Genomic DNA, 26,837 nt, shown 5'->3' with positions numbered 1-26,837 from the left:
CGGTGAATTAGTAGAGTCAGACACTGCGGATTTTAAAGAGTTTTCCAGGACCTCAGATATATTATAAAGAGAAGCTCCAGAAGACAAACAATCACACCCACCACTTCCTAATCTCACCCTCATCACACCAATCGTCTACTGCATGCAGTAGCTCTGGTAGCCACTTGTCCCATACACAGTAGCCAGAGGAGTCACACTGGAAACTATAGTTTTCTCTGAAGTATTCCCATCTTGTTAAGTGATGCCATGTCACCAGGATAGGCCATCACTTTAGGCCGCTTCCACATGGGCGACACAGGAAAATTGCAGCAATATCGCATCGGTGGTCCATGTGATATCGCTGCGTTTTCTCACTGCGCTACCGCAATTTTGTGGCGCTACAAAGCACCCTACCCCAAAAATAAGCCCTAACTGCAGAAAAAAAAAACAATACTTCACCTTAGAAGCGCTGTCCGGCTCTGCTGAATCTTTTTCACGATCCCCGGCACTGGTCTTCATCATCTCTTCCAGCCAGGAATTAAAAAATCTCCGCCTCCGGGAAGCACTGCCTCTGATTGGCTGAATGCTGTGACGCTTAGCAGGGTTCATACAGGTTTTCAAAAAAACTTTTACATGACTTTTCCTTGACAAAATATTGATTTTCAATGACAGTCGCGCAACTTGAAATACACGCAATCAAAGGTTAAGGGCTCCTTCACACTGGCGATATTGTTGCCACTCGCGATTTTCTCAAGCGATTTTGCTGCAATTTTTTAGCGCGTAAGTCAACAGGCCTAATGATAAAAGCGCATCACACGAAAATCGCAAGTTCCTGCTTTGCGATGCGATAAAAAGGAAGCTCCATAGGAAACATGCGAGATTAAAAAAATGCAAAACGCAGAAAGATAGGGCATGCCATGATTTTTCTTTCTTGCAACATCGCAAAAAAAAAAGAAACCATTGAAAATCATTACTTTCATAATTCTGCACTTTCACTCCCTCTTGCGTTGCTCAAAAAAAGTGTGATTTTTCTCATGAGAGTGAAAGCGCCCTTATTGTTTTTTTATTGTTTTATTTACAAAAATAACAAGAGACACACCCTGCTGAGTCAAGCTATTTCCAGTTAAATCATTTTTTAAATAAAAAAATCATCAACCACAAGAGAACAAAAACTTCAAAATCTGAAATATTTTTTGTATTTTTAAGGGCTTATTCAGACGACCGTATATCGGCTGGGTTTTCATGTGTCCCTCTCTGCAGGGGGAGGAGGCTGGAAGAGCCAGGAGTAGTGCACTGAGCTCCCGCCCCCTCTCCGACACTACTTGCAATGGGTGAAGGCAGGGGCGGAGCTAAGTTTCGCAACTTAGCTTCGCCCCTGCCTATTGAAAATAGTGGCGAAGGACGGAGAGGGGGCAGGAGCTCAGTGCACTGCTCTGGGCTCTTCCAGCCTCCTCCCCCTGCAGAGAGGGACACCATATATTGTCCGGGCATGAAAACCCGTCCAATATACGGTCGTCTGAATAAGCCCTAAGGCTGAGTATTGAGATTCTTGTGTGTTTTTAGTTCTTTATTCCTTTGGCCTCTAGTGTTAAACACAATACTGGATCGTAATGGAATGAATTGTTTTGGACAAACATAACTAAAACAAACAAGAATCTCAGGAATTATTATTATTACTCAGAAAAAATTCCATGACAAATAAGAAATTCCATGACATTTCCAGGTATTCCATGACTTTCATCAAATTCCAGGTATTTCATGATGCGTATGAACCCTGCTTAGCCAATCAGAGCCAGCGCTCGATGAATGGCTGATTGGTCCATCGAACGCTGGCTCTGACTGGATAAGCGTCATGGCACTCAGCCAATCAGAGGCAGCACTTCCAGGAGGCGGGGATTTTCAATCCCCGGCTAGAAGAGATGCTGAAGACCAGTGCTGGAGAGAAGATGCAGCAGAGCCGACAGTGCTACCAAGGTGAGGTATTCTTTTTTTTCCCCTGCAGTTAGGGCTTAGTTTATGGCTTTTACAGTAGGATTTCCTACTGTAAAAGTTGCATCGCACAGCACGAAAAAAACGCGTTCGTGCAATGCGATGCAACAGTAAGGAAGGCTCCATAGGGAAACATGGGCTACAAAAAATTGCAAATCGCAGCTGTATATAGCATACCACGATTTTGTAGTCTCGCAATGTCGCTCGCTACAAAACATCGCTTGTGTGAAGAACCCATAGAAAGGCATGGGCTGTACATACATGCGATTTGTAGCACTGTCACATAGCAAGGAAATCGCCCATGTAGAAGCAGCCTTATGGTCATCGGGGGTCCAACCTCTGGTATCCCAACAATTCTGTGAATGAAGCGAACTGCCAGTTTAGTGCTGTGTCCCCTTCTATGCTTACCCTTCACAGCAGTGCCCCCACCCACCGGCTGTTCAGGGGGCTTCATTCACTTGAACATTCAATGCTGCAGCTCCCTGCACAGCCAAGTGGCCAGGAGCAGCTGTGAGGGGAGCACCCTACTAACCAATGCAGCCTGGTGGATCAGTGGAAGCCCCAGAGGTCAGACCCCCCACCCAATTATAGAATGATGTCATATTCCAGCCATATGCCAAACCTTTATGAGATAGGAACCACCCTATCAGTTACACAATTACTGTCACTAAGGCCGTATTCACACATGCCAGTGCGGTTCTGGGCACTGAATAATTGTTTTCCATACAATTTTTTCACTATTTCGGCATACGTTTTTCTCAGCTCTGCATTTCCTAGTTTTTTTCTTGTGGTCCCTGTAATAACCTGCACTAAAACGCATCTCATTCGCTCAAAATTCGATTGCGATGCAATTTCTTTTAACGCTCCAATAGAAAATGATGAGGGATTCTGGAAGAATCGCACAAAAATAGGACAGGCAGCGATTTTTCTAGAGAAAGATCGCTCATGTGAATCAATCCATTTAAGTGAATGAGTTCTTTTCTTCTGCTCCCCAAGTCATTTTCCGTAAGGACAGCTTCAGACGATCATACGCGCAATTACGCATGCTTCAGCGCAATGTATTCGCAATGTGAACGAGGTTGATGAGGTAGATTTGAGCGTGTTTTGGCATATAGTACTGTATTTTGCGCGGCACACCCCTGCCGTGATTTAAAAGGCTATTTAGCCTAATGAGGTGTCCTTTTTTTTTTACTGAATTGCGCAGCATATTTCCAATTTGTGCGCATTTGGGAACCTCGCACGGAATTCTATTGGGTTCAAATATGAACAGAGGTCGGAGCGGAAGCCCCGCAAGGACCTCCCATGTAGTGGCCGATAGGGGATAACTTCATTTCACCAGAATACCCCTTTAATTACTGATGATAGGTCATCCATAGCTGATTGGCGAGGGTCTGCTGTACAGAGCCCCCCGTGATCAGCTGTTGAAGCGCAGGGATCTGTCATTCAGGATCCCAACAATCTGACATAGGGCTGGATAGCAGCAGATTGTGGGGGGTCCCTAACTGACGGACCCCCAACAATCAACTCTCAACAATCACATACAAGCATGCTGCACATTTTCAACTCCACATCCAGCTCAGTTACAGAACAGTTGCCATATCAGGGCGAGCACCCACTGGCGTTTTTTTACCTGCGTTTTGCGTTTTGCGTTTTGCGTTTTTTCCTGCACAGGCATAGAGATAACATGTGTTCCTGTCCACTGGCGTTTTTTTTGCGTTGCGTTTGCGTTTTTAACATAGGAACTGTCAGTTGCATATGTGTCCCTATTTTTCTCCATTGAAATTAATGGAAAAGCCGCGAAAACGCCGCGAAAACGCCGCGAAAAACGCCGCGAAAAGCGCGCGGAAAAACGCGGGAAACGCGGCGAAAACGCTGCGTTTTTCCCCGCGGAAAACGCAAACGCCAGTGGGTGCTCGCCCTCAAAATAAATCTTGTCATTTATGTATAGCGCCAACTTATTCCACAGCGCTTTCAGGTAATTTTTACTTATTACCCCCCACCAAGCTGGGTACTCATTTTACCAACCTCAGAAGGATTAAAGGCTGAGCAAACCTTGAGCCGGCTACCTGACTCACGCTGGGATTGAACTTGCAACCTTTAGGTTGTAGGCAAGAGCTTACACTCTGCACCACACAAGGCTCATATTGGCATCAGACTCCACATGTAAGGGCGCCAACATACAGGCACATACACTCGCCGCTACAGACCACGTTTACGGATGAACCAGTGATTCTTTTTGACTATTTAAGCTCAGTACTATTGCGCACAATCCAAAAACAAATCAGCAGACAGGACCTGCCCGACCCATCTTCTCTCGCACGCAGTAATATTACGCTAGTATCCCGCTAGCCAAAACAAAACCAGCGAAATCAGTGGTTTTCTTTCATCGCGTTTTGCGTCCAAGATTTTGACTGATGCAGAATGGGACAAAATCCCGGCCATCAGAAGAAGCCTGAAGGCCGGCTTCATACGGCTGAGATTCGCGCACGAGATTTGTGCACCGCGAGAAGCACATGACCACCATTCTTTTAAATCGAGTCATACGCAGAAGTGATGTTTTCTGCGATGCGGGAAACAAATCGCTTTTTTCGGTATTGGCGACAGAATCTAACTGGCGTTTCTGACGTGACACCATGTGCAGGTTGGCAGCACAGTGACCGGTGGCGAATATCCGCCACGTGCGGTTCACAGTTTTCTCCCACCTACTACAGGAGGACGGCCGCTCTCACACAGGCGCATTACCGCGATGACCACAGCGTTTGGCACGCCACGGTGATCGCAGCATAACGCTCCCATTGACTACAGTGGGGCCTCACAGATACGTGTTAAGTGTCCAGTGCTGCCGTTTTTGAGCGTTGTCTACTCTATTTTTCGTCATTTAGCGAACCTAATCCCCCGAAAAAGAAAATAAATCGCAGAGTTTTGCCGCATCCATGTGTGAGAGCGGCTGAAGTGGAGGAGCTGCAACCAGATTCAAGACGTCTCCGCAGTGTGAGCGGCGCCCGCAGCCCCTCCTCTTGCACTATTTGGGATAAATCACGCTATTTCAGCTTTTCAAGGGGTTTTCCAACCATAAAATGGTAATTCTATGCGATGAATGACTGATCGCTGGCTGCGGGCGCAATAACCGTGCGGGTCACTCAGAAAGGAGTAATGGTCCAGTTATGGGGGCTGCTGCACTCTTATGGAGCTGGGACCCCCAGCTGTGTGCCTGGACACTGAGGCATGTGGACATGGCGAGGGGCAGGCAGACACCTTGCTTCTGGCAATTACTGGTGGTGCCAGACCCCAGCAGAAGAGTGTTAGCACACTGGTCCAGCGGAGGACCGCGTGACACCCACGAGGAACTAACCTTCGTGCAAACAGCAGAGGCCGAGCTGCAGAGCTACAGCCGTGTGTACACAGCGAGGAGAGCGCCCCGCCCACACACCGCACAACTGCGCCATACACACAGGCCGCTCCTCGTGGAAGCGGCGGAGAAACACCACGTGACACCACATAACCCAATTACACAGCTGCGGCCGCCATTTTGTAAAAGACCGCAGTTTACTCCGTTTTTCTCCTAGGGCCGCGGAGTCCGCGCCCTGCAGCAGTGTGTAGAGCAGTGCTCTGTGTGCTCTGCCAGCTGCACCCTGTACTTCTGTGGTGTCAGTGATGAGATTTCACACAGAATCTGCCTAGGTTTCCATGCAGTGGAGATGAGTCCATACTGAGCTCTGCCAGCTGCTGCCCCTCACATAACCTGCATGCTCCTTTAGGGCTTATTAAAAACCTGGCTGTATTTTTGTCCCATTATGCGGCTGTGACAATCACAGCAGCGAAAGCATTGATGGTTTCCACTATCAGGACCCTCACACATTATGGCCTCCTGCCCACGGGCCGTATTTGCTGCAGATTTGCGGTGCAGACGCCAACCACGGATTTTGCAGCAAATACCGCCTTTTACTTCCCAAGGAAATCCGCTGCTTCCTTCACATGAGCGGAAATCAATAGCGATTTCCACTTGCGGAGGAAAACTCGCAGCATGCTTCACTTCCATGCGGGCTCCACACGAACGGCTTACATTGAAGTCATTGGAAGCCATCTGACCATCCGCAATGACAGCACAGGAAAAAATAAATCTACTGCGTGTGAACAACGGCAAGCCCCCGGGTCCAAAAGCAGTACAGAAAATATGGCGGCTGAGCAGGTACACTCAGACGCCGCTGCTGCCAGTGCCGGACTCCTCAGGTGGAATCTGTGTCTGCTGTGTGCAGGGGGCCTAATACTACGTTATAGAGCGGGGCCTAATACTACGTTATAGGGCGGGGCCTAATACTACATTATAGGGTGTGGCCTAATACTACATTATAGGGCGGGGCCTAATACTACATTATAGGGCGGGGCCTAATACTACGTTATAGGGTGTGGCCTAATACTACGTAATAGGGCGGGGCCTAATACTACGTTATAGGGTGTGGCCTAATACTACGTTATAGGGCGGGGCCTAATACTACATTATAGGGCGTGGCCTAATACTGCGTTATAGGGCAGGGCCTAATACTACATTATAGGGCGGGGCCTAATGCTGCATTATAGGGCGGGGCCTAATACTACGTTATAGGGCGGGGCCTAATACTACGTTATAGGGCAGGGCCTAATACTATGTTAAAGGGTGTGGCCTAATACTATGTTATAGGGTGTGGCCTAATACTATGTTATAGGGCGGGGCCTAATACTATGTTATAGGGTGGGGCCTAATACGTTATAGGGCGGGGCCTAATACTACATTATAGGGTGTGGCCTAATACTATGTTATAGGGCGGGGCCTAATACTACGTTATAGGGCATGGCCTAATACTACGTTATAGGGTGTGGCCTAATACTATGTTATAGGGCGGGGCCTAATACTATGTTATAGGGCGGGGCCTAATACTATGTTATAGGGCGGGGCCTAATGCTACGTTATAGGGCAGGGCCTAATGCTACGTTATAGGGCGGGGCCTACTGCTACATTATAGGGCGGGGCCTAATACTACATTATAGGGCGGGGCCTAATACTACGTTATAGGGCGGGGGCCTAATACTACGTTATAGGGCGGGGCCTAATGCTACATTATAGGGTGTGGCCTAATACTATGTTATAGGGCGGGGCCTAATGCTACGTTATAGGGCGGGGCCTAATGCTACATTATAGGGCGGGGCCTAATGCTACATTATAGGGCGGGGCCTAATACTACGTTATAGGGCGGGGGCCTAATACTACGTTATAGGGCGGGGCCTAATGCTACATTATAGGGCGGGGCCTAATACTACGTTATAGGGCGGGGCCTAATGCTACGTTATAGGGCGGGGCCTAATGCTACATTATAGGGCGGGGCCTAATGCTACATTATAGGGCGGGGCCTATCTTACAGCAATAGCACAGAGTATGAATAGTCAAAAACAAACAGTTCATGCACTAATACACTCCGTAGCCACGGACGTAGTAGCGCATGCGCTCATCTGTTTAACCATAAGGGCTCCTTCACACAAGCATGCAGTATAACGCAGCATTTTACCGCTGTGTGACCCGACATATCGCCGTGTATGGCAGTGATTTTGGACTGCACATGACAACATATCACGCACGCTGTCATCCGCAGCCGTCCTGGTTTCATTTTTTCTTCTTTCCCGCTCTGTCGCTAAGCAACGATGCATGTGTGTGTGTGTGTTTATACGCAATGTAATGGTATGTACAGCATTTATTACACACCCATAGAGGACAACAGAGCTCTATTGCTCACAATACGCCGTAAAGGCCTTAAACACATGGGTGCGATTTTGTCCCGTTATCCAGCCATGATAATCACGGCTGCATAAGGGGACGAAAGGAAACCATTGATTCAACGGTTTCATTTGCACTAGTAGGATTCTCGCCCGTTAATACTATGTGGGAGAAAGATACAACAGGACCAATCTTCACGCATTTTTATTCATCTTGCGCTATACCGCAGAGTTTTAATACTTCGAGAAAGGAAAACACGTTCATGAGTGTCTATGCACCGTAACTGCGAGCATAGTCGCGCATAAGCCCATGTGAAGAAGCCCTAAAATAGAACATGCTGTGTTCTTCTTCACACCCCTATTAGGCCGGGATCACATGGCTGTAAACTAAGGTGACCAGACGTCCCGATTTAGGAAGGACAGTCCTGCTTTAGGACCTTTTGTCCCGCTTTCTGGTGACGTCTCTCACCATTACAGTGATTACCGGCTGGGGTACTGCAGCTCCCCGACCAGATGCACACACTGATACTGTGGGCCACTGTGTGGTGTCACTATGATACTGGGGGCCACTGTGGGGTGTCACTATGATACTGGGGGCCACTGTGGTGTCACTATGATACTGGGGGCCGCTGTGGGGTGTCACTATGATACTGGGGGCCACTGTGTGGTGTCACTATGATACTGGGGGCCGCTGTGGGATGTCATTATGATACTGTGAGCTACAGTGTGGGGTCACTATGATACTGGGGACCACTGTGGGGTGTCACTATTACTACTGGGGGCTGCTGTAGGGTGTCAATATGATACTGGTGGCCACTGTAGGGTGTCACTATTATACTGGGGGCCGCTGTGGGGTGTCACTTTGATACTGGGGGCCACTGTAGGGTGTCACTATTATACTGGGGCCGCTGTAGAGTGTCACTATTATACTGGGGGCCGCTATGCTGTGTCACTATTATACTGGGGGCCGCTATGCGGTGTCACTATTACTACTGGGGGCCGCTGTGGGGTGTCACTATGATACTGGGGGCCGCTGTGGGGTGTCACTATGATACTGGGGGTTGCTGTGGGATGTCATTATGATACTGTGAGCTACAGTGTGGGGTCACTATGATACTGGGGACAACTGTGGGGTGTCACTATTACTACTGGGGGCTGCTGTAGGGTGTCAATATGATACTGGGGGCCACTGTAGGGTGTCACTATTATACTGGGGGCTGCTGTGGGGTGTCACTTTGATACTGGGGGCCACTGTAGGGTGTCACTATTATACTGGGGCCGCTGTAGAGTGTCACTATTATACTGGGGGCCGCTATGCGGTGTCACTATTATACTGGGGGCCGCTATGCGGTGTCACTATTACTACTGGGGGCCACTGTGGGGTGTCACTATGATATTGGGGGCTGCTGTGGGGTGTCACTATGATACTGGGGGTTGCTGTGGGATGTCATTATGATACTGTGGGCCACTGTGTGGCGTCACTATGATACTGGGGACCACTGTGGGGTGTCACTATTATTACTAGGGGCTGCTGTGGGGTGTCAATATGATTCTGGGGGCCACTGTGGGGTGTCACTCTTACTACTAGGGGCTGCTGTGGGGTGTCACTATGATACTGGCGGCCACTGTGGGGTGTCACTATGATACTGGGGGCTGCTGTGGGGTGTTTGGGAGGACAGCTCGGTAGATTGCGGGTTTTGCGGCAGTCAAAGACGGAAACAAGTTGGTAAAGTCCCAGTGCAGGCGTGACCTGCGTTTATTTAAGTCCAGAAAAATCAACAAAAATTCAGCCTTAGCTTCAGGCATGAAAATAACAGTCTAGCAATAGGTCCATAGGCAGTCCCTGCCTGACCAAGTCACGCTCAGCAGGTTCACCACACAGCAGGGCTTCCACCTCTAGCAGGTATCACAGGCTGCCAGAGTCCAGCAGCCATCTTATTCCCCCCTGTGTCAGTGCACACTGCTATTTATATGCACACCTCCTGCTGGCTCAGCCTCAGCACCTGTGCTGATTGACCTCGCACACACCCTGGAGTGGAGGAATTGGAATGGATGGTCCTACTACCAAACTGACATCCATTCCAAAAATCCAGGCCCAAAGACTTTTAAAGGAAAACCTCCAGCAACTACTTGCTGGAGATTACATTGAACTCCTGGACTTTCAGGTCTCAAACAGCGGGACATGAACTTCCTCCAGCCCCACTAGGCATAATACAGGAACCTAGGGGCGATGTAGCGACCATCCACTATCACGCCCCTCAGTACCTCTGAACTGGATCATATTTTCCTCCAGCAGGTTTCGGGGTATTCTGTAGCTTCCAAATTGTATAGTATGCACACATCATCGACCAGATCAGACACAAGTGCTGGTCTAAGCTGGGAGAGTCTCTCCAAAGTGTAGAGCCTCAGGCTTTTATTGTAACACATGACACCTGCCCCTTTATGGGCGTGCAACAGATTACATCAGTAACATATAGGATTCTCATTTGTCGGATCATATAGAATCCCCCACCCCTCTCCAAAGTCCACTGTGTGTCTCATTTGTCCTTTGTTCTATTACATGAGGTCAAAACTGAAAGTATCTCTTTGTTGCAGAAGTTAGTATGGAGAAGTTTCTGTGTGGGGGATGGGAAAGGACTGGGGAAACACTCAGTATTGAATACAGGTATACATGTAATACTATGACTTTTAACTCTCAGAGGCTGCTTGTGGAACATATATATATTAGGCTAACATTATAACACACATCTTTCACCATGCCATTGTCCAGCAATTACTATAATGAAATTATGCAGTCATTAGCCTCTAAGAGTTAAATCACTACAGCTGCGTAATACATCTAGTTTAGTACAAATCAATAGACATTTTACACTGACTAATCATCATGTCTATCACACCTCACAGGTGTCACTATGATATTGGGGGCCACTGTGTGGTGTCACTATGATACGGAGGGCTCCTGTGTAGGGGGGGTCAGTATTACAGTTGGGGTGGGTACTATTACTGCTAAGGACCGCTGTGGGGCGGTCACTATAACCGCAAGGGGGAATGTCACTACTACCGCTGGGGGGAGGGTCACTAATATCACCAGGGGGGGGTCACTATTATCGCCTGGGGGTGGGTTGCCACTATTATCACTGGGGCTGCTGGGGGGGTTACTATTATCGCTGGGGGGGTGTCACTATTATTGCTGGTGCCCTGGGAGGGTCACTATTACATCTAGGGAGGGTCTTTATTATCGCTGTGGTTATTTGGGGGGTCACTATTTTTGCTAGGGCCGCTGTCACTATTACCACTGGGGTATGTTTACATGTGGCGGAAATGGGCAGGGCTGTTTCAAAATAGACAGTGTGCAGATTTTGACTTTTTTGGATGCGGAAATGCTGCAGAAGTTTCCACAGAATTTTTTGCTGAGGACGTTCTGCAGTATTTCCGCTTCCAAAAAGCAGTCTAAATCTGCACGCTGTCTATTTGTAAGCAGCCCTGTCTTTTTTAGAACGACGGAGGTAAAATAATGTAAGCCCCGCCCCCTGACATGTTGGCACTTTGCGATAAATAAGTGGGTTTTGGGTTGCAGTTTGGGCACACAGTCTCTAAAAGGTTTGCCATCACTGTACTAGGATCACCAGCTTATCTTCATAAACTGTAACAACTTTTACCCATACTGGTGATGAGATAAGTTTTATGACCTTTTGCGATTTGTCCTTTAATGTCTTTTTTATAATATAAATTTCCTGTTTAGGATAAGGTGCAGATTCATTGTTACACATTTTTACGCCCAGAAGGAACCTTATTTTCTCATCCATTCTGACCAGGCTTCCTTCTACACAAGTCAAAAGTGTAACAAAGTCAATACTAATTTAATACAAATCTGAAATAAAAACCTTGATGTTCCTGCTCTTTGTTGAGTGAAATACATTGAGGGAAACATTGAAGGTGCCATACTGGGATCATCGGGGTACTAAGCACCATCTAGTGGTATAGGCCTTATTTTCACAAAAGAGTGAATAATGTTGGTAAAAAAATATTTTATAAAATAATAGAAATGAAAATTGTTTTGAAGTGTAGCTGAACACAAGAGACTTTAAATGGCCCCAGGGATCAAAGTCTAAAGGCATTAAGTCCAGTGACCTTGGAGGCCATTCTAACGGACCAATATGCCAAATCCAGTGCCAAGGGAATAGCACATCCAGCCAACTGCCTACAGCCACAGCAAAGTGTGGAGGTGCACTCTCTTGTTTAAAGTAACGTGGCAACTCACTGTTCTTATTGAGAACAGATGAGAATATGGTATCCTGTAGCATCTGGAGGTACTTCTTACTGTTAAAGAGCTTGTACCAAGATTGCAAGCTATACCCTATATTCACAGGATAGGGGATAACTTGCTGATCGACGATCTCCAAAATGGGACTCCTGTCTAGTTCTGCCTGTCACTGCAGGGGAACCTTCTCCTCCCGCAGGGATGACAGGTTGAAGAGAGTGCTGGCCAAACATGTACGGTCTCCACCCTAATTCATTTCCATAGGGGTAACGGAAATACCCAAGCAGGTGTTGCATGAGAATCTGCGCAGCTCCATTGAAAGTGAATAGTGCACTGGTAGGCTTGTGTGACCAGTGCTCCATTCAATCTCCTCCTTTCAGCAGTGAGCCTATCTCATGGATAGGGGATAACTTCTTATATAGTACAACACCTTTTAAGTGATCAGTCAATGAAGAAAGGCCTTATAAAGTGAGTCCCCCAATTAACACACCAAACCATAACCTTTTGCAAACATTTTGTTTTTGATGAGTCAATCCATGATGGGTTATGATCGGATCAGCACTGGAGGTTGTGTCCGTTGACCTCACCAGTCATATGAAACAGTGTCCGAAAGATACGCAATGTGGTTCACCTGAAACAGTCAATCTTCCAGTACTGTGAAGAAATACCATCTGCAGTTCTTCTGCGTTTTCTTAAAGACTGGATTAAATGTTTAATCGTGTGCAGAAGGATGGACACATCAAACATGTCATGCAAAGCACTTTGTAAACTATCGCCCTCACTTAACTCCTAAACAAGTAAAGTTAGGGCAAAACTGACATTTTAATGTACTTTTGAGTAAGTTCTAACCAAGGCTGATATATCACATGACCCCCATTTGAAAAACCTGAGCTGAATTCAATATGGAGGATTTCAAAATGACCACCAAAAAGTCTCCTCCACCAAATCATACAGCCTCCCTCCCAATTAATATTTTCACACATTAGATGGTAATTCTCTTCTTATTACACCAGTTGAAATGATGTGTCCAGACTTTTTCTTCAACTTGCATTATTAGTTTGGTTGTAGACACATGGTAACACAGTATGTTAGAACCAGATAAATATTAGCACATTGCTGTAGAATGCATGAGGAGTAGATTCATAATCATATATCATACATACATATGTATTAACTGTTCCTCATTTTACATTGCTTATCGTGTATCATCCATATAGTTTTTTATAGCAGCAATATATTTTACATTACTGTCCCTAGATTGTAATCATCCGTTCCTATCCCCGGTGTATCCCCTGAAAGTGTTTCTGGGAACCCCAATTTTGTATGGAAGTGTGGTTGGGAAACATTGCTATAGATACTTGCACTATAGATACTTATAATAGATACATTGATACTTTGCAAAAATCTCATCCACATACTGCGTCCAGTCTGCTACGGCCAAGCCACGCTGAAATTTACATGCCGCATGGAATTTAAAGCCGAGGCACGTCAATCTTATCGCCGTTTCCGCTGCGGCCATCTCTCCTCTCTGTGGGGAAGAGCTGGCCACAGCGGAATAAGCCACTTGAAAACCCGCGCCAAAACCCGCAGGACTTCAAGCTGCGTAAATCTCACGGAATTTCCGTGTGGTCCTGCTGCAGACATTCCCGCAGTCTTAGACCCCCAGATTTTGGCATGGAATTCCACAGCTGCTGGTTTGGTTACATCGTTCGTTCTAATCCCATCCCGTGTGAAAGGCCCCTAAGGCTGGCTTCACACTCCAGTTTGGTTTTGAAAAAAAATTACAGTTTTTATTTGAGCCAAGAAGAGAAGCAGATCCATCAGGAAGGAGAAGTTTGTGTTCTTCTATATATTTATATATCTATATATTCTATATATTTCCTATGACTTTCAAATTCACTTCTGACTTCGTCTAATAAAGTACAAAAAACTGCCGCAAAAGCAATGAATAAACCTCACTAAAGGCTTTATTCACATGGGTATTGGTGTTTTAACGTTTGCCCGCGGGCAATGTAAAATGCGTGAACGGGTGCAGAAATCTAATGTTTGTGCCTTGGCCTGGCACATATTCGCCTAGCCTACAATGCCGTCGGGTGGGAGGAGACAGTTTAGCAGAGCTCTTCTCCTCCTTGACAGCTCTTGGCAAGGGGATGGAGGTGGGATGGGGCAGGAGCTAGTGTGCTAAGCTCTCGCCCCCTCTCAGCAGCTAGCAATGGGAGAGGAAGGGAGCTTAGCAACTAGCTCCACCCCCTCCACGGCCCTTCCATTACAAACAGCTAACAAGGGGTGGAGAGGAGGAGAGAAGGGGGAGGAAGTTTAGCAGTCACACTGCTAAACTCCCTCCCACCTCTCTTCTCCAGCAGCTGTCATAGGCTTTCATAGGAGTCTATAGCAGCAGTCAATGTATTCCGGACGGAAAGATAGTTTCAGGACTATCTTTCCTGGTCGACATAAAAGCACCCAGCCGAAATGCGTTATCTTGGCGTTTTTATGCGGCAGAAAATCGCCCATCTGATCTAATGCATCAGGTAGTAGTGAATATTGGCCAACTGTGAAAATGGCGGCCAATATATGCTCATGTGAATAAAGCCTAAAGAGGAAATCTGTGACTAATTTGAAAAAAAGGCTCTGCTTTTGTCAAAAACAACAGTAACCCGTCCTGTTGGCAGTCTCTGGTATTGCATTTAATTCCTATTTAGACAAATGGGGAGGGAACGGTGTGATAATATTGCTTGTTTTGGCTTTGATTAGTTATATATGATCTAGTTATATTGTTGCAAGTTAGAATTCTTTTGGATTTGGGAAATAATTCGCTGTAAAGCCATCAACACTCAAATCCTGGGCGCCATGATGCCAGGAATTCATGAAGGTAACACTGTGGCCTCTGATGGGTTTTGGTCATAATTGGGTAAAGATCCAATGAATATATATTTTCCTATTTATTCAAGCCGAACCTATTCTCATACTCACTAGCCAAATCCATGGGCAAAGTCAGGCCCCCTTTATGTTTTACCAATCCTACAACCCCACCAAAGCAATCTTTTGAAATATTTGATCTCTAAAGTACCTAATTATGAGGAAAGATATGCATTAGTATTAGAGATGACCGAGCATACTCGCTAAGGGCAATTGCTCCATCGAGCATTGCCCTTAGCGAGTACCTGCCCGCTCAGGAGCAAAGATTCGGCTGCCAGCGGCGAGGGAGAGATGGAGGGGAGACCTCTCTCTCCCTCTCTCCCCCCTGCTCATGGCCGCAACTCAGCTGTCACTGCGTCTGTGCCGCGTGACAGTGGGAAAGCAGGAGTTAAAAAAAATAAAAGATGGCACTGCGCATGCACCCGGCACGCCACCGGTGTCCTAAGCCCATCCGCGGTGCAGAAGAAAGAAGATTCGACCTGCACGGAGTAGAGTCCCGCAGCGTCCAGACAGGTGAGTATAATTTATTTTCTGGCCTCATGTCTGCGGACCCGGTCAAATCTGCTGCAGGATTCTGCACGTGGAAACTGTGTGAGCCCGAGGACATGAGACCTTAAATGCACCTCTACTGTGTAAAACTAAGTAATCATGGCTTTAATATCAAAACAGCATTATAAGCAACATTACAGTTCCATTCCCTCCATACAGTTTATTTAATGTTAATTAAAAATCAATTAACATCCACAAAACACAGGGCACTGGAGGTAATGTAAGAACCTACATGAATACATGTACATTAGTAAAGTGGTTAGAACTATAATTACATAGTACATCTATAATCTAAGTGCTCAGCCAATGTCAGATATTGACAATGTGCTAATGTTTTCTATTTGTGTTATAGTTTCGAAATTGCTTAATACAAGTTATATGCTGTGGTGGCAGACCATTTGGTGGAGGAGCTGAAACAAGCACGTCTAGCGGACGTACAGATGTCACAACCTTGACTGAAGGAGGTGGAAACAAGGTCACACCAGCATAAGGACAATGTGCAAATTATACAAACCTGTATGACATGTAACCAGGACAGAACCCTCCGACTTAGGCCAGCCAATAATGCTAATATGAATCCTTCTCACCACTACTACCTGCATTAGTGAGAACTGGGAGCCTCCACAGAGGCGCATGTGGCATATTTTATTAGAGCCACCATGGTTCTATTCATCGGATGCATTCACTCTGTTGTATTGAATTCTACTAGAGATGAGCGAGCACCAAAATGCTCGGGTGCTCGTTACTCGGGACAAAATTATCGTGATGCTCGAGGGTTCGTTTCGAGTAACGAACCCCATTGAAGTCAATGGGCGACCCGAGCATTTTTGTATGGGACCTATGCTCCGCTAAGGTTTTCATTTGTGAAAATCTGGGCAATTCAAGAAAGTGATGGGAACGACACAGCAACGGATAGGGCAGGCGAGGGGCTACATGTTGGGCTGCATCTCAAGTTCCCAGGTCCCACTATTAAGCCACAATAGCGGCAAGAGTGCCCCCCCCCCTCCCAACAACTTTTACTTCTGAAAAGCCCTCATTAGCAATGCATACCTTAGCTAAGCACCACACTACCTCCAACAAAGCACAATCACTGCCTGCATGACACTCCGCTGCCACTTCTCCTGGGTTACATGCTGCCAACCCCCCCCCCCCCCACACACACACACGACCCAGTGTCCACAGCGCACACCAAAGTGTCCCTGCGCAGCCTTCAGCTGCCCTCATGCCACACCACCCTCATGTCTATTTATAAGTGCGTCTGTCATGAGGAGGAACCGCAGGCACACACTGCAGAGGGTTGGCACGGCTAGGCAGCGACCCTCTTTAAAAGGGGCGGGGCGATAGCCCACAATGCTGTACAAAAGCAATGAGAAATATAATCCTGTGCCACCGCCATCGGAAGCTGCACACTTGGGCATAGCAATGGGGAATCTATGTGCCACACACTATTCATTCTGTCAAGGTGTCTGCATGCCCCAGTCAGACCGCGGTTTTTCATACATAGTCACAGGCAGGTACAACTCCACAATGGGAATTCCGTGTGCACCCACAGCATGGGTGGCTCCCTGGAACCCACCGGCTGTACATAAATGTATCCCATTGCAGTGCCCATCACAGCTGATGTAACGTCCGATTAAATGCAGGTGGGCTTCGGCCCACACTGCATTCCCCAGTCACACTGGGGTTCTTTAGAAGTGGACACATGCAGTTCCAACTCCCTGTGGACCCACAGCATGGGTGGGTGCCAGGAAGCCACCAGCGGTACATAAATATATCCCATTGCATTGCCCATCACAGCTGAGGTAATGTCATGTTTAATGCAGGTGGGCTTCGGCCCACACTGCATGCCCCAGTCAGACTGGGGTTCTTTAGAAGTGGACACATGCAGTTACAACTCCCTGTGGACCCACAGCATGGGTGGGTTCCAGGAAGCCACTGGCGGTACGTAAATATATCCCATTGCATTGCCCATCACAGCTGAGGTAATGTCATGTTAAATGCAGGTGGGCTTCGGCCCACACTGCATGCCCCAGTCAGACTGGGGTTCTTTAGAAGTGGACACATGCAGTTACAACTCCCTGTGGACCCACAGCATGGGTGGGTTCCAGGAAGCCACTGGCGGTACGTAAATATATCCCATTGCATTGCCCATCACAGCTGAGGTAATGTCATGTTAAATGCAGGTGGGCTTCGGCCCACACTGCATGCCCCAGTCAGACTGGGGTTCTTTAGAAGTGGACACATGCAGTTACAACTCCCTGTGGACCCACAGCATGGGTGGCTCCCTGGAACCCACCGGCGGTACATAAATATATCCCATTGCAGTGCCCAGCACAGCTGATGTAACGTCAGCTTTAATGTACAAAAAATGGGCAAAAAATTAATTGGATTACACTGTAGGCGAGGGCCCCAAAAAATTGGTGTGCCAACAGTACTAATGTACGTCAGAAAAATTGCCCATGCCCAACCAAGAGGGCAGGTGAAACCCATTAATCGCTTTGGTTAATGTGGCTTAATTTGTAACTAGGCCTGGAGGCAGCCCAGTTAAAATAAAAATTGGTTCAGGTGAAAGTTTCATCGCTTTAATGATCATTGAAACGTATAAAAATTGTTTACAAAAATTATATGACTGAGCCTTGTGGGCCTAAGAAAAATTGCCTGTTCGGCGTGATTACGTCAGGTTTCAGGAGGAGGAGCAGGATGAATATGATACACAGATTGATGAAGCTAAACGGTCCAGTTTTTGATGGTGATAGAGAACAATGCTTCCATCCGCGGGTGCAGCCTACGTATTGTTTAGGTATCGCTGCTGTCCGCTGGTGGAGAAGAGAAGTCTGGGGAAATCCAGGCTTTGTTCATCTTGATGAGTGTAAGCCTGTCGGCACTGTCGGTTGACAGGCGGGTACGCTTATCCGTGATGATTCCCCCAGCCGCACTAAACACCCTCTCTGACAAGACGCTAGCCGCAGGACAAGCAAGCACCTCCAGGGCATACAGCGCAAGTTCAGGCCACATGTCCAGCTTCGACACCCAGTAGTTGTAGGGGGCAGAGGCGTCACGGAGGACGGTCGTGCGATCGGCTATGTACTCCCTCACCATCCTTTTACAGTGCTCCCGTCTACTCAGCCTTGACTGGGGAGCGGTGACACAGTCTTGCTGGGGAGCCAGAAAGCTGTCAAAGGCCTTAGAGAGTGTTCCCCTTCCTGTGCTGTACATGCTGCCTGATCTCTGCGCCTCCCCTGCTACCTGGCCCTCGGAACTGCGCCTTCGGCCACTAGCGCTGTCGGATGGGAATTTTACCATCAGTTTGTCCGCCAGGGTCCTGTGGTATAGCATCACTTTCGAACCCCTTTCCTCTTTGGGTATGAGAGTGGAAAGGATCTCCTTATACCGTGGGTCGAGCAGTGTGTACACCCAGTAATTCGTAGTGGCCAGAATGCGTGTAACGCGAGGGTCACGAGAAAGGCATCCTAACTTAAAGTCAGCCATGTGTGCCAGGGTACCTGTACGCAACACATGGCTGTCCTCACTAGGAAGATCACTTTCAGGATCCTCCCCCTCCCCCTCAGGCCATACACGCTGAAAGGATGACAGGCAAGCAGCATGGGTACCCTCAGCAGTGGGCCAAGCTGTCTCTTCCCCCTCCTCCTCCTCCTCAACGCGCTGAGATATAGACAGGAGGGTGCTCTGACTATCCAGCGACATACTGTCTTCCCCCGCCTCTGTTTCCGAGCGCAAAGCGTCTGCCTTTATGCTTTGCAGGGAACTTCTCAAGAGGCATAGCAGAGGAATGGTGACGCTAATGATTGCAGCATCGCCGCTCACCATCTGGGTAGACTCCTCAAAGTTTCCAAGGACCTGGCAGATGTCTGCCAACCAGGCCCACTCTTCTGTAAATAATTGAGGAGGCTGACTCCCACTGCGCCGCCCATGTTGGAGTTGGTATTCCACTATAGCTCTACGCTGCTCATAGAGCCTAGCCAACATGTGGAGCGTAGAGTTCCACCGTGTGGGCACGTCGCACAGCAGTCGGTGCACTGGCAGATGAAACCGATGTTGCAGGGTGCGCAGGGTGGCAGCGTCCGTGTGGGACTTGCGGAAATGTGCGCAGAGCCGGCGCACCTTTCCGAGCAGGTCTGACAAGCGTGGGTAGCTTTTCAGAAAGCGCTGAACCACCAAATTAAAGACGTGGGCCAGGTGCGTGAGGCTGCCGAGCTGCAGAGCCGCCACCAGGTCACGGCCGTTGTCACACACGACCATGCCCGGTTGGAGGCTCAGCGGCGCAAGCCAGCGGTCCGTCTGCTCTGTCAGACCCTGCAGCAGTTCGTGGGCCGTGTGCCTCTTCTCTCCTAAGCTGAGTAGTTTCAGCACGGCCTGCTGATGCTTGCCCACCGCTGTGCTGCCGTGCCGCATGACACCGACTGCTGGCGACGTGCTGCTGCTGACACATCTTGATTGCGAGACAGAGGTTGCGTAGGAGGAGGGTGGTTTAGTGGAGGAAGCATACACCGCCGCAGATACCACCACCGAGCTGGGGCCCGCAATTCTGGGGGTGGGTAGGACGTGAGTGGTCCCAGGCTCTGACTCTGTCCCAGCCTCCACTAAATTCACCCAATGTGCCGTCAGGGAGATATAGTGGCCCTGCCCGCCTGTGCTTGTCCACGAGTCCGTTGTTAAGTGGATCTTGGCAGTAACCGCGTTGGTGAGGGCGCGTACAATGTTGTGGGAGACGTGGTCGTGCAGGGCTGGGACGGCACATCGGGAAAAGTAGTGGCGACTGGGAACTGAGTAGCGCGGGGCCGCCGCCGCCATCATACTTTTGAAGGACTCCGTTTCCACAACCCTATACGGCAGCATCTCAAGGCTGATAAATTTGGCTATGTGGACGGTTAACGCTTGAGAATGCGGGTGCGTGGCGGCGTACTTGCACTTGCGCTCAAACACTTGCGCTAGTGACGGCTGGACGGTGCGGTGCGAGACATTGGTGGATTGGGCCGAGGACAGCGGAGGTGAGGGTGTGGGTGCAGGCCAGGAGACGGTAGTGCCTGTGTCCTCAGAACGGGGTTGGATCTCAGTGGCAGGTTGGGGCACAGGGGGAGAGGCAGCGGTGCAAACCGGAGGCGGTGAACGGCCTTCGTCCCACCTTGTGGGGTGCTTGGCCATCATATGTCTGCGCATGCTGGTGGTGGTGAGGCTGGTGGTGGTGGCTCCCCGGCTGATCTTGGCGCGACAAAGGTTGCACACCACTGTTCGTCGGTCGTCTGCACTCTCAGTGAAAAACTGCCAGACCTTTGAGCACCTCGGCCTCTGCAGGGTGGCATGGCGCAAGGGGGCGCTTTGGGAAACAGTTGGTGGATTATTCGGTCTGGCCCTGCCTCTACCCTTGGCCACCGCACTGCCTCTTGCAACCTGCCCTGCTGCTGCCCTTGCCTCCCCCTCTGAAGACCTGTCCTGAGTAGGCGTAGCAAACCAGGTGGGGTCAGTCACCTCATCGTCCTGCTGCTCTTCCTCTGAATCCTCTGTGCGCTCCTCCCTCGGACTTACTCCAATTACTACTACCTGAGTGATAGACAACTGTGTCTCATCGTCATCGTCCTCCTCACCCACTGAAAGCTCTTGAGACAGTTGCCGGAAGTCCCCAGCCTCATCCCCCGGACCCCGGGAACTTTCCAAAGGTTGGGCATCGGTCACGACAAACTCCTCCGGTGGGAGAGGAACCATTGCTGGCCATTCTGGGCAGGGGCCCGGGAACAGTTCCTGGGAGTCTGCCTGCTCCTCAGAATGTGTCATTGTAATGGAGTGAGGAGGCTGAGAGGAAGGAGGAGCAGCAGCCAGAGGATTCAGAGTTGCAGCAGTGAACGGCGCAGAACTCTGGGTGGTCGATAGATTGCTGGATGCACTTTCTGCCATCCACGACAGGACCTGCTCACACTGCTCATTTTCTAATAAAGGTCTACCGCATGGACCCATTAATTGTGAGATGAATGTGGGGACGCCAGAAACGTGCCTCTCTCCTAATCCCGCAGCAGTCGGCTGTGATACACCTGGATCAGGAGCTCGGCCTGTGCCCACATCCTGACTTGGGCCTCCGCGTCCTCGCCCGCGTCCTCTAGGCCTACCCCTACCCCTCAGCATGCTGTATTACCAGTAGTACAGAAACAGAACGCTGTAATTAAATGTGCCGCTTATTGGCCTGAAGTTGGAGGCTGACCTTCCTTACGGAACGCACAGCAGAGCCAGGAAACAATTTTGCGCACGCCTGTAGTGAGACGTAGGTGCGTGTGACTGAGCTAGTGGAATTCACAGCGCAGAAGCAGTCAAGTGGCCAAAGGCCAGTAGTAGGCCTTAAGTATTTTGCTTCTATTTTTTTAAAATGCTGAGCTGATACAGCAGACAGATACTGTAGGCAGCGTATAATATTTTGTATACTTCTGGCGGGATGACGGCGATCATGTAACAGAGACAGCAGATCCTGGAAACAATTTTGCGCAAGCCTGCTGTAACGCTTAGCTGCGTATTAATTAGGACTACAACCTCCAGCAGATAGATACTGTAGGCAGCGTATACTATTATGTATACTGTTTCCCTCTGGCGGGATGACGGCGATCATGTAACAGAGACAGCAGATCCAGGAAACAATTTTGCGCAAGCCTGCTGTAACGCTTTGCTGCATTTTAATTAGGACTACAACCCCCAGCAGATAGATACTATAGGCAGCGTTTAATATTATGTATACTGTTTCCCTCTGGCGGGATGACGGCGATCATGTAGCAGAGACAGCAGATCCAGGAAACAATTTTGCGCAAGCCTGCTGTAACGCTTAGCTGCGTATTAATTAGGACTACAACCCCCAGCAGATGAATACTGTAGGCAGCGTATAATATTATGTATACTGTTTCCCTCTGGTGGGATGACGGCGATCAATTTTTTGGAAAAAGCCCACTGCGTATATAGCCTGAATATCTCTTTCCCTGCCTCACCAGTACTGCCCCTATACTCTGTACAATGACTGCAGACTGCGGACGCAATGCTCTGCACGGCCGATATACAAAAAAAAAAAATTGTGCAACACTGCTAAAAGCAGCCTCAACAGTACTGCACACGGTCAGATGTGGCCCTAAGAAGGACCGTTGGGGTTCTTGAAGCCTAAAATAACTCCTAACGCTCTCCCTATAGCAGCTCCTGCACCAGCAGCACTGTCCCTGATCTCTGTCAGAATGCATCTGTGGCGAGCCGCGGGAGGGGCCGATTTATATACTCGGGTGACACCTGATCTCGCCAGCCACTCACTGCAGGGGGGTGGTATAGGGCTTGAACGTCGCAGGGGGAAGTTGTAATGCCTTCCCTGTCTTTCTATTGGCCAGAAAAGCGCGCTAACGTCTCAGAGATGAAAGTGAAAGTAACTCGAACATCGCGTGGTACTCGTCACGAGTAACGAGCATCTCGAACACGCTAATACTCGAACGAGTATCAAGCTCGGACGAGTACGTTCGCTCATCTCTATACTCTACTCATTTACAGAGGTCTGTTCAGGCAAAACTTCATGTTATTAAAAAAGTTCTAGAGGTTGTGTATCTGTAAAGTAAAATATTGCATATGTTTAAGAGTACATTACATTAAAGGGCTTTTCTGGGACTTAAATATTAATGACCTATCCTTAAGTCACCAATATGAGATAGGTGGGGTGCTGACAACAGTTACTGTTTGAAGAGGCCGCCGGGTTTGCTTAGTACTGCGACCTCTTCTCTGGCCTGTGATGTCACATTCATTGGTCACATGGTCATTCTGCAGCTCAATTTCATTCAATTCAATGAGATTGAGCTGCAGTACCAAACATTACTGCTACGAAATAAACAGTGCTGTGTGTGGTATACCTCCTCCAATATATGCTATGTATACCGATAATGTTATATGGGCTGATTTGGTTTGTCCACAAAATGCTCCATTATAAACCATACAAAGTTTCTCATTTTCTTCATAAAGAACAAGAAAAGGTAAATCATTACATATTTCTCATTATTCCCCAAACTACAATGAAGACACAATGGATTGAGAACATCCTAGAACATGCTCTTAAACTATGTGGGGGGGCCTTATTTGTAGGTGAGGTTCAGTTCACCTAAGTGATCATATGCTATGAGGGCCTTTCTCTGCCTGCACCAATCTTTGGTTTAGCAATATCACTGACTATTTTGTCCATGTTTTTATGTTTTACTTCGTTTAGGAGACACTTTTTAAAGGGAATGTTCAGTTGTAAAATATAGATGACCTATGCTTAGGATAAGCCATCAATAGTAGAAAATAGATGAAGCATCCACTATCTGGGTCCTCTAATAATTAGGTATTTGCCAAGCCAGTGTGCTCATGCACTGAGCTGATTTCTGGAGAATGTAGACAGCTTTGTTCTCACTGCAGTGGCCCAGCTTGGTATTACACATAACGTTCCCATTCACTTCAATCGGAAATTTTGCCTATAATACAAAGTTTTGCTTCATTGTAGGGAAATGAACCATCTACTTTCTGCAGAAATCAGCTCAGTGCATGAGCACACCGGCCCAGAGAATAACTAATCAGAAGGGATTACAGGTAGCAGACTATTTGTGGCCTATCCTAATAGTCAAAAACTGGACAACCCCTTTAAGTTAAATCAAGTTGAAATTTAGAAATGTTAGTATGGGTTACAACCAATAGTGACACCCATATATCATATTCTGGCTAGTGATGCCTCAGTAGAAAAGGCTTGAAAAGCCGAGCCATAGAAAATGTATCTTGCTTACATAAGAAATCAGTGTCCTCTGATAAAAGTGGTTTTCCTCTTCTCTGAGCCTCCCGTGAATATCAGAAGTTACTTGCGATGGCTATATGTTTGCTGACGTTAATTTCTCATTTATTCAGTTTCTTTTCAATGCAAAACATAAAACCTAAAAATAAACTAAAATTTAAAAAACTATTAATTTAGTCTAAACAGTAATAAAATCAGATAATGGTACAGCAATCATGGACATTCCAATTCTTTGTACGACACAAATTTCATGGGTTGAAGTTCTCAAAAAACTATGACTAAAAACACAATGGGGGAAATTTATTAAAATAATGATTCCAGTATTTGGCATAAAAGGTCAGAAATGTTGCTGCACCCCACATTTATGCTGTAATTTGTAACTGTTTTACTTCTCTTGCCACCATGAAAAAGTATCAAGAAAAGTAGCAGAGGCAGGCCGGAAGGAGTGGGGTCATGTTGGTCTGACAAATTTACTATAATTTAACCCGGAATTGATGCAAATTTTAGTGCAAATCTATTTCTACTGATGTTGTTTGCCGTTTAGTCATTCACACAGCTGTGTGATACCCATGTATCAGCTTTGACAGTATCATCCATCGTGGCCTTTAGTGGCCAGGTCTTCTTTTGCCATTATCCTGTCCAAGCATTTTTCTAGTGACTCTGCTCACATTACATGGCCAAAATCCATGAGCCTGAGCCAGGTCATCTTCCTCTCCAGTAATATATCGGGTCTTATACGATTCAGGACTTCTCTATTGGTTACTCTTGCTCTCCAGGACATACACAGCAGCTTTAGCCAGCACCACAGCTTGAATGCATCAATCCTCCTTCTTTCACCTTTTTTCGCAGTCCAGCTTTCACACCCATATATGGCTATGGGGAAAATGATGGTTTGCACTATCCTGCATTTAGTTGCTGTGACGATATCCCTACTTTTCCAGATTTTGTCCATATTTAGCATCGCGCTTAGCCTCAACCTAAAATATGCTTAGCCTCAAAATACTATGTTTTATCTCTGGCATAGATTCTCTATTCTGGTCAATTTCGAACAAAGGAAGATGAGTCTTGCACGCATTCTATGGCCTAATTGCTATTTTTTGAAGTCATTATCATTTTTGTCGTCTTTAAATTTAGCTAGAGGCCCATTTTTTCACTTTCAGTTAAAATCTTACAGCTGGTTCAGACTACCTTCTGTTTCTGCAAATAGAGTTGTGTCATCCTTGTAATGGAGATTGTTGATGTTTCTGCCACCTATTTTCACCCCGGTTTGCGTGTCTAGGTCTATTTTCCACATGATCACTTATACATATAGGTTAAACAAGAAGGGTGAGAGGATGCAGCCCTGTCGGCCACCTTTGCCAATCCCAAACCAATCTGTGTCCACATACTGTCTTATCACTGTGGTTTCTTGATTGGTATAAAGTGATTTTATCAGCTTAATTAGATGTGCCAATCCACCCTGGTTTTGTAGGGCGTTCCATAGCTTGTAATGGTTGATGCAGTCAAAGGCCTTGATGTTGTCGATGGAACACATGTAGATAGTCTACTCATAACAGATGTATATTTCAATTTCTTGAGCAGGGACAGAAAAAGATATGTCAGATATATTAAAGCATGCCTAACTTTTCAGGTGACTTTTCAGAATAAGATTTTGTGTATGAGTAATAAAACTATTTCTGGCCATTATATGACTTGAATTCTGCATTTTCACCAGTTTTCCTCTTTTAAAAGCTGCATCTCTAGCTTTCAGACTTCCTTGATAACTCCACTATCTATTGTGCACCTTATTTGTGCATCTGTCCAGAGCCTTTTGATTAGAGCTTGTAGCTGCATCCCATTTTCCTTAAATTTGGAGTCTTAGGCCCAATGAGGGATGAGTCAGTGTTGGGCACCACCTATAAAAAGGTCACCTTGATATGGCAAGTGGGCTCACATATTTTGATGAAAATTAGCATTTTTATGCAGTTAGTAATAAGTTATGCAATTTTAATTCAGATATTAAATGTGTATAAGTGCTGCTGCCATACATTTCTATTTGTACTGTATTGTCACAGCCATGGCAGAAGTTCATCTGTGCATTTAATTCATTTGTAGGAAGTGCTGACTGAATTTACTTTTTGTTGTAGTTATATATGCTTTAAAGGGGTTGTCCCGCGGCAGCAAGTGGGTCTATACACTTCTGTATGGCCATAATAATGCACTTTGTAATGTACATTGTGCATTAATTATGAGCCATACAGAAGTTATAAAAAGTTTTATACTTACCTGCTCCGTTGCTGGCGTCCTCGTTCCCATGGAGCCGACTAATTTTCGCCCTCCGATGGCCAAATTAGCCGCGCTTGCGCAGTCCGGGTCTTCTGCAGTCTTCTATGGGGCCGCTCGTGTAGAATGCCGGCTCCGTGTAGCTCCGCCCCGTCACGTGCCGATTCCAGCCAATCAGGAGGCTGGAATCAGCAATGGACCGCACAGAAGCCCTGCGGTCCACCGAGGGAGAAGATCACGGCGGCCATCTTCACCGGGTAAGAAAGAAGTCACCGGAGCGCGGGGATTCAGGTAAGCGCTGTGCGTTTTTTTTTTAAAGTCCCTGCATCGGGTTTGTCTCGCGCCGAACGGGGG

The sequence above is a fragment of the Eleutherodactylus coqui genome, chromosome 1 (genome assembly GCF_035609145.1).
Source record: "Eleutherodactylus coqui strain aEleCoq1 chromosome 1, aEleCoq1.hap1, whole genome shotgun sequence".
Lineage (NCBI taxonomy): Eukaryota > Metazoa > Chordata > Amphibia > Anura > Eleutherodactylidae > Eleutherodactylus > Eleutherodactylus coqui.
Note: the sequence above shows the minus strand (reverse complement) of the source record.